Genomic DNA, 19,868 nt, shown 5'->3' with positions numbered 1-19,868 from the left:
AGTGAAGAGTGTGAGAACGGTCAGAAATTAAATCTGATTTTATGAAATCTGAGTCGTGTCGCTTGCGCGATGATTTTAAGCAACCTGACCGTTGGATTCTAACCCAATTTCACCCTCTGATCAGGAAAGATGGCCCAGGCATGTCCTTGTGCTTGTGGACCTGATCGAGTTTCAGTGACCGTTGAATTGAGTGTGGTCCACCACGGCTGATCTGAAGATCTGATCGGTATGAAAACTCAGCTTGACCTAGATCCATGGTTAGTGAGCTTAAGTCCGACCTCTCGTGGAAAAAGGCCCACCTGAAGTTCTCCATTAGATCGAGAGAGGCTTGTTTTGGTTATAACCTAAGTATACCTTAGCCCTAGGGTTATTTTCATCAATGTTAGGCCCATATATAGACCTTAAAACCCTAGCTCTCTTTTCCATACGAATTTCCTAACCCTAGCTAAGAAAGAGAGAGGAAAAGAGAGAAAAAGTGAGAGAGAAGTTGGTGAATCATCTTAGATTCTTTCCTGTTCTCCTTCATCCTTTAACCTCCACTTTTGAATCGTTATTCCAGCGATTCTGAGTTCATCCTTGGGTAAGTTAACCTAACCCTAATCTGTGTTAGAGCTTAGAATAGTCTTGTGTTGTTGTAGCTCATTTCTATTCTTGCTTTAGGTTATCTTGTCGCCATTGACGAAGACATATCGTCTGAATCAGTTCGGTGATTCTTTTCCTAGTTTAAGGTGCGGACTTTAATCGCATAGGTTATGGTTTTCAAGGCTTTCAATGTTAGCTAATGGTTTATTCTTGTTATGGATGAGATTTCACATATCAAATGTTATGTTTATGTTGCGTTCCTGATATGTATGTGATATATTGAGATTTGTGTATTCTATGTATATGTAGGAAGTACCGTATACGTATAAAATATGCACATGTGTTTGCCATGATTATTTGTCGTGTATGTATGCTAGATGTATGTGTGACAACTCCTTGGTAAAAGGAATTGTCCAAATGCGTGTATTTCAACATACGTCATGTATGTTGTATTATGTATTCTAAGTGTTTGTAGAAATGTCTGAATGATCTAAAATGCTACATATTAACCTAGTATGGGCGTTGAGAAGCGATTCTCAACTCTCCTATTAGTGTGTATGATTTCCTTCATGCAAGTTACATTCCTTGTTGTTTAACTTCCAGTGTTACTTGTGTGTAAATCCATGTTAAGTTGATATTCTTCAAATACTCATATGCTACATGGTTGAAATTGTTGTTCCATTACTGTTCTAAATTCATTATGGATATTTGTTGTAGTGGAATGTGTTTGGGACTATGAATAGTCCAGGAAATCGGTAATCGGCCTAGAGATTGTGGCTGAGGTTGCTTTCGCCACAAAGGACGTGATTAGACGAACCCGAGTCGTACTAGAGTTGTCGGCAGTGGTTTGGCCACATGGAGTGTTTGCGCACTCTATGTCGTTCAACCCAATGTGCGCTTGTGCTAATCGAGTTCGTCGAGTAACCCGATTGTCCGATGTATGTTCACCATGTATGGACGCTATTGTTTGAATCTAGGGTACCGAACTTACCAATGAAATCCTGTAAACCGTTGTACCTTGATCTGCTAAGACTCATGAGCCGGACATGGTGGTATGGGACACCGTGGTCGAGCTGTCGGCCTACGCTGGGGTGACGAGCCTCCCTGTAGTGACCAGTGAGCAATCAAACTCGTGAGCCGATTATGGTGGTATGGGATACTATATTCGTGCTGTCGGCCTACATTGATTGGTGACGAGCCCTTTGTAGTGACCTTGAGCATACCTGGATACCGCATTGAGGTGATGAGCCTTAGTGTAGTAACGATGGTATGATAGGCGTGCATTGATTGGTGACAAGCCCTTTGCAACGACCTAAAACCATATGATCGTATGAGATGATCAAGGATTGACGACCCTAGAATGGATCATTGTTTGGATGGTGATATGAGGAAGGTACCTTAGCTTCCCAATCCTGCTGTATGAAAAGGACTAATAATAACTTGGTAATCATGTTCATGTACCGCATTTGCATGTGCTTTGTAGACGTGGCACACTTTAAGGCGATGTCATGCGTAACGAAAGATGAAGACGCTGAGGGTGTACGCGTGAGGGCACGTATCATTCTTCATACATCCTTGCATTAACAAGAGTATTTAGGACATGTTTGATTGTTCTACTTTATCATTACTGCTTGATTGAATTGATAACATGTTAACCTGTGTTTTATTGTTCCACTGAGTTGATCACTCACTCCCACATTCTGGGGTGGTGTTTAAACACCCACCAGACTCTGTCTTAGTTGCTGATGTTGCAGATGTTGATGCGACCTCTGAGGCAAAGCGAGAGATCGATGATGATGAGGCTGCTTTCTCTTTTATGCAGTTTTCAGACGGGTTCTAGTGAGCCTTATTCTGATGCGCGGCATGCTGGGATTTCTTTTGGGATTAAATGATGTGACTTAATACTTGTAATTTTGATAGTAACACTTGTAAGTTCGACCTGGTATGTATATGTATTTCAGGGATTTACACATGTACACTTATATTTCTTTAAGTCTTCCGCTTGCGTTCTTCACTTATCCCTGAATTATATTTGTAGTTTGGCTTAATCTATTCCATGTTTTATGCACTCATACAGACAACATACATCGATCATCAAATATGTTGCATAAGTGATGTTTTGAAACTCAGGAGCTGAGTTATGCTCGACCCCCGAATTTCAGGGCGTTACAAGGGCATCCAAGTCTATTACAAAAAGGGCTTTTGGATGATCTTGTTGAGAAACCTATTGAGAAATTTATCGCGATATTGGTTAGAGGAGGAACCTTACGGCATGACTGAGTGGCTTTTCCCCTGCTTTCATAGGACTAGGGTAGTTTGCTTTTTATCGTTCTAGGATAGTCAGCTTTATACCATTAGGATAGTTTGCTTTTTGTTGGTTTCACTCTTGTGTTAACCCACTTTCACGCTGAGATCGCTTTGGAAAAAGCCGTATAACTCCTTCATTAGGTACTATCTTTCCATCACTTCTCCTTTAATTTTGTTGTCTCACGTGCATTACATGCGTATATCTTTTACATTGAGGACAATGTAGATTTTAGGTTGGGGATGAGATATTAGGTTACCTAATCAGTGTTTTCTCAGTCTTGAGCAAAAATTGTGAAAATTTTTAAATTTTTTTCTGAAAAATATTATGAATTTGAGTGATTTTGAAGGATAGTCTTGATTTAAGAAGTATAAGACACTTAATGTTGGTGATTTACGACTCTTGGATTTAGTTATCTGTTAGATTTCACAATTAAGTTCGAATCATTAATCCATGATTATAAGTTTTAAACATTGATTGATTCATGATTTCACATGTCACACCTAGCTTACACATTAAAGCTTCAGTTCGATATTGAATTGTTAACTTGGTAATCACTAGGCATGGAAGGAGCCAACCTGGGGAATTTGTCCATCATGTTCAATAAGAAGAATTGAAAAAAAAATAATAAAAGAATACCCACCTAAAAAAAATAGTTGTCATAAAAAACGGCTACCTGTTAACGATCTTTAAAAAGGTTGACACAGCGTGAAAGCCATCGATGGAGAAATCAAAAGTTGAAAGAATAAAAAGGTTAAACTGTAAGGCAAGTTTTGGTTTAGGTTTGGTTATTTGGAATTCTCTTTCTGGTTATCAATGTTATCATGAAAATTGAGAATTGGACCTTTAATTGTGATAAGTCAAGGTTGCACTATACACCCATGATCTTAATGTTTAGAATTGTTCTACTTTGAACTTGACCATGAAGTTTACCATGTGCTTGAGTTTAGGAGAAGGTAATGCTCAACATTAATGCATCTTAGAATTCTAGTATTTAGATTGTTTTTCAAAAATCACTCGAGTTTATAGAAATTGTCCCGTAATTCTTAAAATATTTTTCGCATACTTTGCTTAGGACTAGTAAAATGTTGGTTGGGGATTGTGTTGAGGGTTAAATATTGCATATTAGACCCCAGTTATTGCTTGCTTTTACGTACATGATAATGTTTAACGTTCTATTTTAATCATGTTTTCATTGCAAGGTGAATTTAAGAGCTTGGATTGAAAAAAGGTACTAAAAGCATAGATTTTATGCTCAAGAATCACCAAGGCAAGGGATGGATCTTAGGGGACCAAGATTAAAGAATTCACACGCCAAATATCTGAGAAAATTAAGTGATTAATGATAAAGAGGCCTGAAAATCGTCCTAAATGCAAGAACACGGGGTTCCCATCATCTGTTTGGGTCGAAACTTTATAAGAGGCCTGAAGACCCTAAATTAATCGTACACGTCGAAATTTATCCCTTAGATCGCTGTGAAAGTTATCCAACGGACAAGATCATTCATAAATCACTGATTTGAGGCCCACATGATATCTGGATATGCGTCAATTTTGGTCTCAACCCTTAAATTAGATGAGGAAGCAGATGGTCAGAGCAGATTTCTCATGTACTTCATGATGGACCCCACCTGTGGATGTATGCGCACATAGTGCACGCGCATACGCACCACACTGGACCAAAGGGGTCAGGTCAAGGGTTGTTGACCCGACCATTCTCGCCTTTACACAACAGCAAGAGATATCAAGGTTATGTCATGGGATAAACAAGAATGTCTTAACTTTTGGACTGCAAATACCAATGCTAAGCATACTTTTTCAATCGACGTATAATTGCATTCTGCACCTATTAAAGTTTGGCTTAAATAGTAGAGTGTTGCTTCCTTCCCATTTTCGTTCACTTATGCCAACAAGGCTCCTAATGAATTCTCAGCTGCCGATATGTACAAGATGAGAGGTCTTTCTTTCATTGTTTCTGTTAATACTGGAGGTTGTTTCAACAGTTCTTTTAGCGAATTGAAGGCATTCTGGCAGGACTTATCCCATATGAACTATGTTCCTTTCTTCATCAAATGAGAAAACGACTGACATTTTCCTACTAGGTTTGAAATAAAGAGATGGATATATGCTAACTTGCCTTGCAAGCTCTTCAACTCTTTCAATGTTTTCAGGGGCGGCATATCTCGAATAGCTCTAACTTTTTCTGGATCAATCTCCTCTGTGTCTTACCATGAAACCAAGAATTTTCCTGACGATACTTTTAATGCACACTTGGTTGGATTAATCTTTAATTACTTTTTTCTGACCCGACAGAAGACTGAAGCCAAATGCTCGCGATGTTCTTCATGATGGTTTAACCTGACCACTAGATCGTCCACATAACATTCAACATGCTTATGCATCATATCTTGGAATATATTTTGCATCACCCTTTGATACATTGCCCCCACGTTTTTGAGACCGAATGACATAACTTTATAACAATATATTCCTAAGGGAGTTCTGAAAGCCGTTGCTTCCTCGTGTTCAGGTGCCCTTCTTATTTGATTGTAACTAGCGTATCCATCCATGAAGGACATGACAACGTATTGTGTGGTACCATCCACCAACAGTTTGGTGATCAGTAATGGGAAATCATCTTTCGGGCACGCCTCGTTTAAATCTCTGAAGTCAACACAAACCCTAATCTGCACATTCTTCTTCTTTACTGGGACTATATTCGATATCCATTTGGGGTATTTGACTTCTCTGATGAATCTTACTTTTATTAATTTGTTTATTTCTTCCTCTATCTTGAGGACTAGATCTAGATGGAACCGCCTCTGTGTTTGCTTGATGAGTCTTTTGTCTTTAGAGATATTCAACCGATGCATTGCTATTGCCTGCTCTAGACCTAGCATTTCTGCATATGTCGAAGCAAAGACATCTTTGTTTTCTTTCAAAAGGCTGACATACCGATTAGCTTCTTCTTCTGGAAAATTGGCACTTATGCTCCTAAATTTATCTCTCTCAAATTATCAATTGTTGGCTGCCCCCCATCCTCCATCTGCTTCAGAGCTGTCTCAGGCTTTTTGATCATTTCAAGGTCCATTTCTTTTATCTGGTCAACTTTTACCATGTTCATTAAAGCTTCTGCCCCCAGTCCTCAAAAATTTTCTCACTTCTTCTGATTCACCCCGATCGGAACCTGAATTCCTTTTCCATAATTTAAGCCAATGGGTTCTTCATAATCAAAGCCCATTTTCTTCATGATTTTCTAACTCGTCAGACTATATCTTTCAAGCTCCTTGGGTGTTAATCTTCCATTTCCCACATCACTGCCGTCTACTTCCTCTGTCTTCACTTCTGAAGGGGAATAGAATTTAATCGGCTCTGGGTATTTTGCGCTGGGCTTAACATGAAATGTTTTTAGGATGACAGGAAACAGTTTATTCCTTTCAGCATATGGGAGCGGTACTGTGTAATTTGACTGCAGGATTTCCAACTGTTCTGGCGACAATAATGTCAATTGTGGTTGTCCTAGTTGTCGTAAATAGAACTTCTTTTTCATCTTTTCTGTTGTAAACGACTTTGTTTCTTTTTCTTTTACTATTTCCATGCAAATATTTTTCGGGGCCTTGTTCTCATCATTCTTCTTTTCTTCTTTGTTAGCAAATGCATTGTAATAACTCGCATCTGCGAAAAAAGCTTCGGCTTCTGTACACGGTCTCGCATCAGCTAGTGCTTTGTGCTGCACCCCATCTTTGTAGTATTTAAAGCACTGATGTAACATAGAAGGTATGATGCCATACTGCTACATCCATGGTCTCCCTAAGAGGAGATTATATGTCGTTACTACATTTATGATGTGGCAAAAAACATTCGTAGTTAACTCTCCTACTTCTGGTGTTATGGTAATCTTACCAAGTGCATGCTATCCATCTTGATTAAAGCCCTATATCATCATTCCATTAGGGCATAGGTTTGAGCGTCGATAACCCAATTTATTCAACATCGTCAGTGGCAACAGATTTACAACAGACCCATTATCGATCATTGTTCGCTTCACTTATTTTTCACTGATGTGACCCTCTATCATTAATGGTCTGTTATGTTCCCTGTCACAAACCAGGTCGTCATCGGAGAAGGAAATAACTGGCATACAATCTTCTCACTCCTCATTCTCCATCTCAGTCAGAAGCACTCCCCTTATGTCTTCACCAGATAAGGCTTTAACCATGCTTTGTCGGGAGTCTTTTGACAACTTCAGAGCATTGTAGACACTCGACCGAGCCGGAATACCTTTCAAATGGCTTATAACATCATAATTAACTTTCTTTGTTTCCTTTCCCTTTTCTTTCTCACCGCTGTTGCTGCTGCTGGTGTGATTCTTAACTGTTCCTGCTTTGAACTTTTCATTTTTCAGATTCGGTGGGCTGGCCATCTTCTTCCCTGATCGCAGGGTAATCACTGCAACTTTCTCTCCTATTTTCTGATTATCCACCCTTGTCCTTCCCTGATAATCCTCTCGAATGGTGAGCATGTTGCCTGTTGCTCTTATATCTCTTTCTTTCTCTCTTTCGATTATTATCTCCCCCTGTTTATCATTCTTTGTATGATACACTTCAACGTATAACAATTTTCTGTCGGATGTCCTATTATGTGGTGGTAATGACGGAAGTCTCTTTCTTTTGTCTTAGATGCTTCTTCAGGACGTTTTGACACAGGCAGCTCAGTTATCCCTGCTTTCAATAATTGATTCATCATGGGAAGTACATCCTCCTTTTCGAACATAAAACCCCCATGAGAGTTTAACGATAGAGTTTTTTTGTCATAAAACCTTCCCCTGGGGTGGTTCAGCTCTTCTTTCCTTTCTATCCTTTTACCCCTTGCTTCTCTCATATCCTGGCTTCTGTATTCTCTCGTGTCATGGCTTCTCTTTTCATGTTCAACCATGTTCGTGAACAACTTCTGAGATCCTCTTTTGACCAGTTCACAATTGAATGGTTACATTTTTCAAGTCATCAGTTCTAGGGCGTGAGCTTTCGTGGCCGGATCGTGGAAAGTCCTGATGTTGGCACTGGTGAGACCGAATGCCACCCCCGTTTTCGTAGAGTTTAGGCACATCTTCACCTACTCTTTATCTTCTGGCAATTACCTGCAAGAAGCCCCCAAGGTCTTCCATCTCTCTATAAATTTTTCTACTGGCACTCCCTCTCTCTGTCATACTGAAGCTAGTTCTATGATACTGACATCTCGTTCTGATGAGAAGAAATTTGACATGAACACGTCTTGCATTTGTTCCCATGTCCTTATTGACCCAGGTGCTAAGTTGGAATACCATTTAAACGGTTTGTTTGTCAGAGAAGACCAGAATAACTGGAGACAATACTGTGACACTGTGGAAAAATTCCCCATGCTGGTATAAAATGCATCAGATGTTCCTCTGGTGACCCATCCCTGTTGAACTTTTGAAAATCCAGATGCTTGAAGTTATTTGGGAACAAAATATCTTCGACTTGTTTTGGGTTTGACGTCCGATATCTGAATCTTCCTGTACTCTCACGTTCTTTTTCTGACCTGATTGCTTCTTCGTCAACTTGTCGTACCTCTTCTTGTGTTAATGCTCTCATCGTAGGGGTAAATCCGTGTAACCCGGTCCTCAGCGGCTGTGACCCTTCGGGGTGCTGTTCTCGTTCATTTATGTTATTAGTCATTGAGGGTGCCGTCATTCATGCTACATTATGCGTAAGAGTCCCCAAGGCTTCCCAGAGGTTCCTACATTCCTCCTTTAGTGCTTTCTGCGCTTCTGCCATCTCAGCGATGTGATCCTCTGTAGTTGGGGAAGACCCTCGATTCGTTCCAGCCATGTGAACAACAACCTCTCCATTCCCTGACAAGGCAGTAGTTGAGGCCGAATGAGAGTGCATCGACGTTATAGGAGTTACCGAAAGAGGAGACTCATATGATCTTTGTGCATTTCCAGAGTAACCGGCTGATTAGGGGGAGATAGAGATTGGTGATGTGGATCCCAGTGAGCTCGTCAATAAAGCCTTTCCTTTCTACTCTCTTGTCCACCGGGAGCTCTTAACAGGAAGAGCAGGGAAATCTTGTATTGCTGAAGGAATTACCGCTTGCCTAGGATAGATTGCTGGTGGAGCAAGTTCAGAATGTTTCTTGGCTATATTTCGTGTTATCGGTCCCCTAGCTCTTTTTAGTGGTGAACTCGTTCCTGCTGCAGTGATGTTCCGGGTCCTTGTCCTTTTGCGAGTGACAACGATCCAGTCATCTCTTTCTTCTTGTGTTATTAGTGAAGCAGTTATGACTGCGGCAGCTACATGTGACTCTATAGGCTTGACTGACACTGCTTTCTCTTTGCAACATTCAGCTTGTTTATCAGTGTACTCCACGACGAACCCTGTCGTGGTGAAGTAAAAAACTGTATTCCTCTGAACGATTGCCATTGATTGGTTGGTTGCAATATCCTTCTCCTGAATCCTCCATATTACAAAACGGCAAAAGTTAGTATTTAAATTAAGTTATATTCTATTTCAGAGATGAAAGGTAGGATATTCCCACTGAGAGTCGCCATTTTAGCGCCTTAAAGACCCAAAATAGTTGTGATTGTCTTTCGTACAGTTCTTAAGTTAATATTAAGTGAACACAATATGAGATCCCTAGCAGAGTCACCATTTTGTTTCAAACAAGAAACAAATGCATTCGATTTGGGAATTTCATTAACTTAATGATTAAGAAAAGAAGATGAAGACAATAATCACATCATTTATTTATTCCAAGTTCTTTCACATCCTTTTTCTCCATTGATTCTAAAATAGAATATTCATGAATTGTAATATAAAACAAATATGACATATAATATTTGGCAGCACTGTGTGTAGGAGCATCGTGCACTAGGATACTATGTGTTGGAAGCACTATGCGTTGAAGGCTGTGAGACTCGTATCCTAGCCCGTACCGTTCCATAGGCTTTTGTGGTCCTCCCGGTCAAATTTCGGGGACCCACGATCTGTAATCGGTGTTTACGCGGGATCCTGAGTCGTGTTCTGTATTTTAGAGTTAGCTCGACCCGAGACTTGTATCCTTGCGACTGCATCGTCGCTGCGTCTCGTGGCTGAGGTGATACTTGGGCCAGGAGATGTGGGCCCTTCAGTTCGAGGAAAATGCCGTGTGTTGCTAAACCCAAGAGAGAATGTCCCATCAATCCCATCAATCAAGTACATGTCCCATCCCCAAAAGTAACCCCTAAAGTCAACTCTATCTCTCACTCTCTCTCTCTCCACCCATACATGTCAAGTACACCCATCACCTTTCACCCATCCCTCACCCATCACTCACTCATCTCTCTCTCTCTTACAACCTCTCTCTCTCATCTCTCTCTCTCATTCTCCCAAGCAACCCATGTCCAAGCTCCATGGGAGAGAGCTAGTGTGGCCCACTATCCTACTACCCAATCCCACCATCTTAAGTCTATCTCAACCTTTGAAATTGTTCCTTTGGAGCTCTAGCATGCATTGGTGGAAAAAGGAAGAAGAGATCAAAGGTGGGTGCTTTTTTTTTCTAGGATTAGATTTGTATCATTTTGCTTGGATTTAATGATTGAGGGCCCACATATGGTGGGACCCATCTTGATGTATGATTTGTATGAGGGGCCCATAGTGGCGGGGTGAAATGGCCAAGCTATATGTCCTAGAGGGGGGGGGGGTGAATAGAACTATGCCAAATTTTAAGATAAATACAGCGAAAATATAGAAAGATAGAACTGAATAAATAAATCAATTCACACTGCTGAATGCTAGCTCAAAATATTGATTGTTCTAAGGATAACTATGCACCATAAAAATAGCAGGGCAACCTTACTAGAACAAATAGAGAAACTGAAGCTCAAAGTAATAAAGAGATAGCAAAAATATAATGCTGAAATGTAAATCTAAATTATTACAACATTCTCCACTGTGCTTGAAATGTAAAATTTACAACATTCTCATCCACACATACATTCCACAATTCTGAATGATAAAAGATAGGAAATATAAATCACACATCCATAACACAAAGAATTATAGTGGTTCACCTGTGTGTTCACTAACTGTTAAACAACAGCCACACAGAATGTTACTCCACTCCTAATATCCTCACACAGGGGATATTAGCGTTCACTATCAAATAGGTTTTCACAGGTTCACTCAAAACCTTCACAATTGTGTCTTTTTCAAAGGGCTTACACAATTCAAAAACCCTCACTTTTGAGTTTCCTGGCTCTCCTCAGATAACCAAAAACTTTGAGATTTTTCTTGCTTAACCTCAAATAAAAGCAAACAATGTAAATTACACAAATTGTAAAATACCTGATTTTCTCCTTCATTGTAGCAGCCTAAAAGAACCAAGTTAGAGTAGAGATTTGAATGTCATAGTTCAATGTCCAATACTCACTTTATAATGGTTCTAGGTTCTAATAGATTTTAAATTAAAACAAAAGGGCTAGCTCTAATTGATTTTGATTCCAGAAAAAGGAAAACAACAATTCCTCCTTTCAGATTAGATTGGAATGTAAGAAACAAAATCAATTAACAAAGCTAAAGAAAGAGAATATTAAATATGCACACTTAGCTTATATGGAGCATCGACTTATCTCTCAGAAGACCGAATTAAATTAACTTGAATTGCTTGATTTATTTTGAGATTCGTGTTCTATTTATAGGTGAGCAAATCATGCCTTCGACTGGTCTAAGGACCTCTGCGACTGGACATAGAACTAACAGATATTTGAAAATTCGGGCGTGATAAGATTTGGCGGTTTCATGACTGGTTGTAGGTCTCCTTCATCGTAGTTGGCCAAATTTCAACGTTGTTCTTTGAGTCGTAGGTCTACGACTGGTCGAATATGCAGTCGACACTGTTCTTATGACTGGTCGAACAGTCCCTAGGACTAGTCGAAGCCTAACAGAAAATTTTTAATTTTTGTAACAAACTTACGAATGATCTAGGAAATGTTTAGATAGGTCGAAGCAATGCTAGGACTAGTCGAATAAAGTCCAGGACTAGTTTTAGAACAGACCAAACTCACTTATATAAAATATATGAATTATGTATCCAAAATGGCCTACTCTAAAAGGTCAAACTAAGGTCAGTCATACCTCAATAGTGAAGTAAGGACATTGAAACTTTAGAGATGAATGACCTTGGAAAGTAATGGAGCTTGAAGTCTTCATGTCATTTAAACTTGAGAGCTTTTTGAGATCTTGAGATTGAACTTGAAAGCTTCTTGAGATTCTTGACTTGTGAACAGTGCTTGTCAAACTAAGTTGATCTTGAGTAGAGCTTTGTTCTTCATATATCCAAGCTTCATAGTAGTGTCTTGGCACCACAAATTTGAAAACAAACAGGGCTATAAACTATGACACTTACAATCTCCCCCTTTGTCAAATTAGTGATAAAACACACTTTCAAGATATGTTACATAACACAAAATATCTGATTAAAGAATCATGCACCAGTTGCTATATCTGATTAAAGAATCATGCACCAGTTGTTATCAACCGACATCCTGCAGACTTGTAAATTAATATTCAGTCCACCTCTGAACACCTCTGCACATACTCCCCCTGAGTAACATACCCATTAAACACCATACAATGCAATGCTACTCCCTCCTCATGACAACATCCATATCCATATACATATCCATAACATATCCCCCTTTTTGTCACAATATGACAAAGGAAGCACAAAATAGATGGCTGAGGAGAAATAATCAATGAGAAATATGAGAGGTAACTAGTCAAGATATGAGAACATAGTATAAGCAACACACATAATTCATAGACTGAGCTAAGTTAAAGAGAGTGACAAACTCAAAAACTAGTTAGGAGTAATAAAGTTATTACAGACCAGTAATCTTAAAAATACTAATCTGACCCAGATGAAGGAGCAGGAATGGAAGGATCAAGTTGATGCATGCCTTTGTTCAAGCGCCTAAGATATTTGCGCATATATTTGAACTGTAAATCATGGGCAACAGACATGTTTTTCAACTTAACATTTAGATTCTTAACTTTATCTTCCAATGCACTCAGACGTGCATCAAATGAAGAAGGCTCATAATCTGGATCATTTTCAGAATCGAATTCAAGTTCTTCAAAAATATCAGTCATGTTAATATTATCAGGAGGAAGATCACCAGCTTCTTCCTCCAAATTTTAAGTGAATCCACGCGATTCACGACTAGTCGTGAATATACACAACCGGTCGTATCACGACTGGTCATGGATACTCACGACTGGTCGAGTATAGGCCAAAAAATTTGATTTTTGCATATTTTTCAAGATTTGAAAACTAAACTAGCAAATATATACGATATGATACAAATAGGCATAATTAATCATTTTAAAATGCATATGCCAAGATCAAATTTCATTTTGTTAAACCTGCTTTTATCGAGCGGTTTAGTGAAAATATCAGCATGTTGATTCTCAGTAGGGATATATTCCAAAGATATAACCTTTTCTTCAACTAATTCCCCAATATAATGAAATCTAATATCAATGTGCTTAGTATGAGAATGCTAAATTGGATTTTTTAAAATATTTATGGCACTGGAATTATCACAATATAATAACATAAAATCCTGTTTAATTCCATAATCACTTAGCATATGTTTCATCCAAATAAGCTGTGTACACGCATTACCAGCTGCGATATATTCAGCTTCAGCTGTTGAAAGTGATATAGAACTTTGTTTCTTATTAAACTAAGAAACTAAACAGTTTTTGATATAAAAACAACCACCACTGGTTGATTTTCGATCATCAAGATTACCAGCCCAGTCAGCATCCGAGTACCCAGCTAATTGAACACTAGGCTCATGTGGATACCAGAGACTGAGATTAACAGTACTTGCGACATATCTTATAATCCGCTTGACAGCAGTCAAGTGCGACTCTTTAGGTTCAGATTGATATCTAGCGCAAATACCAACACTTAGAGCGATATCGGGTCTGCTAGCAGTTAAATATAATAGACTACCAATCATACTCCGATATAATTTCGGATCCACATTTTTACCTGCAGAATCTTTCGAGAGTTTCAAGGTTATACTCATAGGAGTATCAAAGTTCTTACCATTCTCAAATCCAAATCTCTTAATCAAGTTCATATCATATTTAGATTGAGAAATGAACATTCCATCAGGTTTTTATTTTACTTGTAACCCGAGGAAATAATTCAATTCCCCAGCCAAGCTCATTTCAAACTTAGATTTCATCAAATCTGCAAACTCAATAGTCATGTCAGTATAGGTAGATCCATAAATGATATCATCAACATAGATTTGTACTAATAAGATGTGATCCTTATGTTTTTTAATAAAAAAGTTTTATCAACACATCCCATTTGAAAATTATGGCTTAATAGAAATTTTGTTAGTTTCTCGTACCATGCCTTAGGAGCTTGTTTTAAACCCTAAAGTGCCTTTTTAAGACGATACACATGATCAACATTTTTGGGGTCTTCAAAACCCATTGGTTGTTCAACATAAAATTCCTCATGCAGATCGCCATTTAAAAATGCACTTTTCATATCCATTTGATAAATCTTAAACTTTCTAAAACACGCAATGGATATAAAGAGTCTGATTGATTCAAGACGTGCTACTGGTGCAAAGGTTTCATCATAGTCAATTCCTTCAATTTGAGTGTAACCTTGTACCACTAGTCTAGCCTTATTTCTAATTATATTGCCAAGTCCGTCAGACTTATTTTTGAAAATCCATTTGGTTCCAATGATGTGTTTATCTTTAGGTCTAGGTACGAGATGCCAAACATCATTTATCACAAATTGGTTAACTTCTTCTTGCATCACAACAATCCAGTTTTCATCAGCAAGAGCTTCTTTTATGTTAGATGGTTCTATTTGGGATGTAAAACATACGTAATTGCAAATATCCTCAAGTTTTCTACGGGTACGAACACCAGTGAGAGGGTTTTTAAGAATCTGTGTGGTTGGATGATCTTTAACAGTCCTCAGTTCAGAATTAGTTTCATTAGATGAAATATCAGATTTATCAATTATTAGTACTTCATCATTATCTGAATTTGAGACTGGTGTGTTTAAGTGATCATCAATGACCACATTGATGGATTCTTGAATTACACCGGTCCTTTTGTTCAGAACCCTATAAGCTCGACTGTTTAAAGAGTATCCTAAAAAGATCCCTTTATCACTCTTCATATCAAACTTTCCCAGATGTTTACGATCTCGTAAAATATAACACTTGGTGTCAAAAACTCGAAAGTATTTGATAGTAGGCTTTTTATGGAACCACATTTCGTAAGTCGTTTTATTATTACCTTAACTAGTGTAAACCCATTTAATAATATAACAAGCTGTATCGACTGCTTCAGCCCAAAGATTCTCAGAGAGCTTCATACTATTCAACATGACATTAGCCATTTCTTGAAGCACTCTATTTTTCCTTTCAACTATACCATTTTGTTGTGGAGTTTTGGGCGCTGAAAATTCATGTAATATTCCCTGGTCGCTACAGAACTTCTCAAAACCGCTATTCTCAAATTCAGATCCATGATCACTACGAATCTTACTGACTTGAGAACCTTTTTCAGTTTGAATTCTTTTGAGAACCTTTTTTACTTCTTCAAGGGTTTCTAATTTGTCCCTTAAGAAGACAACCCATGTATATCTGGTAAAATCATCTACTATTACCAAAATATATCTTTTGCCACATCGACTTTCCGTCCTAATAGGTCCTACTAGATCCATATGGAGAAGCTCGAGTGGTCTTAATGTGGTATTGGAATTTACCTTTTTGTGTGAGTTCCTTGTTTGTTTGCCAATCTGGCATTCACCACATATTTTATCTAATTTTTGTAGTTTGGGTAGACCTCTTATAAGTTCCCATTTGCTTAATCTATGTAAATTTCGGTAGTGTACATGTCCAAGACGTTTGTGCCACAAATCAGTTTCATCTATTTGGACCATGTAACATGATTGATTAGATGAGTTGGATTCACTAACAATATAGCAGTTTTCAGACGTTCTACGTCTAGTTAGTATTACTGAACCCTTGTTGTTTAGAATCTCATAACTTTGACTAGAAAACCGTACACTATGGTTATCATCACAAATTTGAGATATGCTTAGAAGATTATGTTTCAGTCCTTCAACATACAACACATTTTTAATCAAAGGAAGGTTATAGAGTTGAACCGTACCTTGGCCCATAATCTTGTAGTTGCTGCCATCTCCAAATGTGGTTGAATCGTCAGTCATGTCTTTGAGATCGGTGAATAAAGCCTTGTCGCCTGTCATATGCCTGGAGCATCCACTATCTAGGTACTACTTAGAATGGCTTGTTGCTTTGAAAGCGGTGTGGGCAACCAAGCAAGTGACCTTTGGAACCCATTTCATAACCATTTTGGGTTTAAGAGGATAGCAGGTCTTCTTTCGATTGTAAGAGTTATAAGTATGACATAGTGAGTTAGACTTTAGAAGCTCCTTAAGTAGATCAACTATCTTTTCTGCCGAAGGACTTTGGCTTTGCTTTTTATAGTTGATTTTTCTTTTACGTTTTTGAAAAGATTTATAGTTTTTAGAAAACATTTGATCTTTTCCTTTTGAGTTTAAGATCTCTCCCTTTACCAATGTGGGAGAAGTATTCTTCGGTTTAGGAGGAACACTCTTATCATAGCCTAGACCGGATCGATCGCCACATTTTTTTCGATCCAGATAAGATTTTTTATAATTTAGGATCACCTTGGGCATATTTTCAGGTTTTCTTTAAACTCAAGAGAGAAGAGACTTCATGTTTTAGTTGTTCGTTTTCAGATTTAAGATTTTCAATCTGGGAGGTTTTAAAATCTAAATCGCATTTTGTCTTTTCAAAACAGTCTGAAATATGGGACTTTTCTAAAACAAGAGATTCATAAATTCCTTTGAGTTTAGAAAATTTCTCTTTTTGAAGTTTCAATTTCACAGCAATTTTACAACTTTCCTTGTATAGGGCATTGTAAGCATCTTGAAGATCATCTTCATTTTCATATTCACTATTTAGATTTTCTTCATTAGTTGAGTCATCATTATCTGAAAAGTGAATTTGGCTAGAGTCATAAGGGCCTTAACATCACACCCTGACTCAATTTTAGAATCTTCTGATTCAAAAGAGACTTCAGAATCAGAGGACTCATCCCAAGTAGCCATCATACTTTTCTTTTTTGACTTGCCCTTATTAGGACATTTGTTAGCCAAATGCCTATACTCATGGCAGTTGTAACATTGACTATCTTTTAATGATTTTCTAGTTTTAGGTTTAGGTTTCTTTTTATCAAATGCTTTTTGAAAATCAACCCTCTTTTTACTTTTAAAAATTTTATAAAATCTCTTTGCCAAAAGAGTCATATCATCCTTAGAGTTTTCTAAATCAGAGTTTAAATCGTTTTCATGAAAACCATTTTTAGAAGTTTTTAAAGCAATAGATTTACCTTTTAGAGCTTTAAAGGTTAACTCATAAGTCTATAATGAGCCAACTAATTCCTCAACCTTCATATTGTCCGTATCACGAAGCTCCTGGATTGTAGTTACTTTAGAATTGAACCGTTCAGGAAGTGAGTGTAGTATTTTAGCACATATCTTTCTTTCAAGAATTTTATCGCCTAGACCCCACATAGAGTTTACAATGTCATTTAATCTGGTATAGAAGACCATGAACATTTCATTTTCTTTCATACGTATTTCCTTAAATTTAGTTGTGAGGATTTGTATCTTAGATTTCTTGACAATTGAAGTACCCTCATGTGTCATTTCCAATATATCCCAAGCATGTTTTGCAGAATCACATGATATAATTCTGCTAAATTCATCCGGTGATAGTGCACAAGTAATTGCATTTAGTGCTTTAGCATTTGCACTACTCTCAATTTTCTAACGTATGGTCCAAGAGAAATACAGTGTAATTTTCATAGATTTTGAACCATCAATCCCGGTTACTTTAGTGGTAGGAGGGGTCCATTCATTCACTGTGGATAGCCACACACTTTCATCCATGGATTTGAGGAAGATCCTCATCCTGGCCTTCCAATAAGCATAGTTGGAGCCATCAAAGGGTGGAGGCCTAGTGACTGATAGGCTATCAAAATTTGACATCTTTTATATAGCTTAGATCGTTAGCTCAGGAATTAAATCCAAATAAAAAGCAATAAGAGTGAGCTATTAGGCTTTGATACTACTTGAAATGGCCAAGTTATATGTCCTAGAAGGGGGGTGAATAGGATTATGCTAAATTTTAAGATAAATACAGCGGAAATATAGAAAGATAGAACTGAATAAATAAATCAATTCACACTGCTGAATGCTAGCTCAAAATATTGATTATTTTAAGGACAATCATGCACCATAAAAATGGCAGGCCAACCTTACTAGAACAAATAGAGAAACTGAAGCTTAAAGTAATAAAGAGATAACAAAAATATAATGTTGAAATGTAAATCTAAATTATTACAACATTCCCCACTGTGCTTGAAATGTAAAATTTACAACATTCTCATCCACACATACATTCCACAATTCTGAATGATAAAAGATAGGAAATATAAATCACACATCCACAACACAAAGAATTATAGTGGTTCGCCTGTGTGTTCACTAACTGTTAAACAACAGCCACACAGAATGCTACTCCACTCCTAATATCCTCACACAGGGGATATTAGCGTTCACTATCAAATAGGTTTTCACAGGTTTACCCAAAACCTTCACAATTGTGTCTTTTTCAAAGGGCTTACACAATTCAAAAACCCTCACTTCTGAGTTTTCTGGCTCTCCTCAGATAACCAACAACTTTGAGATTTTTCTTGCTTAACCTCAAATAAAACCAAACAATGTAAATTACACAAATTGTAAAATACCTAATTTTCTCCTTCGTTGTAGCAGCCCAGAAGAACCGAGTTGGAGTAGAGATTTGAATGTCAAAGTTCAATGTCCAATACTCACTTTATAATGGTTCTAGGTTCTAATAGATTTTAAATTAAAATAAAAGGGCTAGCTCTAATTGATTTTGATTCCAGAAAAAGGAAAACAACAATTCCTCATTTCAGATTAGATTGGAATGTAAGAAACAAAATCAATTAACAAAGCTAAAGAAAGAGAATATTAAATATGCACACTTAGCTTATATGGAGCACCGACTTATCTCTCAGAAGATCGAATTAAATTAACTTGAATTGCTTGATTTATTCTGAGATTTATGCTCTATTTATAGGTGAGCAAATCACGCTTCCAACTGGTCTAAGGACCTCTGCGACTAGTCGTAGAACTAACAGATATTTAAAAATTCGGGCGCGATAAGATTTGGCAGTTTTATGACTGGTCGTAGGTGGCCGAATTTCAACGCTGTTCTTTGAGTTGTAGGTCTACGACTGGTCGAAGATGCAGTCGACATTGTTCCTACGACTGGTCGAACAGTCCCCAGGACTAGTCGAAGCCCAATAGAAAATTTCTGATTTTTATAACAAACTTACGACTGATCTAGGAAATGTTTAGACAGGTCGAAGCAGTGCTAGGACTAGTCGAACAAAGTCCAGGACTAGTCTTAGAACAGACCAAACTCACTTATATAAAACATATGAATTATGTATCCAAAATGGCCTACTCTAAAGGTCAACCTAAGGTCAGTCATACCTCAATAGTGAAGTAAGGACATTGAAACTTTAGAGACGAATGACCTTTGAAAGTAATGGAGCTTGAAGTCTTGATGTCGTTTAAACTTGAGAGCTTTTTGAGATCTTGAGATTGAACTTGAAAGCTTCTTGAGATTCTTGACTTGTGAATAGTGCTAGTCAAACTAAGTTGATCTTGAGTAGAGATTTGTTCTTCATATATGCAAGCTTCATAATAGTGTCTTTGGCACCACAAATTTGATAACAAACAGAGCTATAAACTATGACACTTACATGGGGTCCCTCCGCTACTCCGA

The sequence above is a fragment of the Magnolia sinica genome, chromosome 11 (assembly GCF_029962835.1).
Source record: "Magnolia sinica isolate HGM2019 chromosome 11, MsV1, whole genome shotgun sequence".
Lineage (NCBI taxonomy): Eukaryota > Viridiplantae > Streptophyta > Magnoliopsida > Magnoliales > Magnoliaceae > Magnolia > Magnolia sinica.
Note: the sequence above shows the minus strand (reverse complement) of the source record.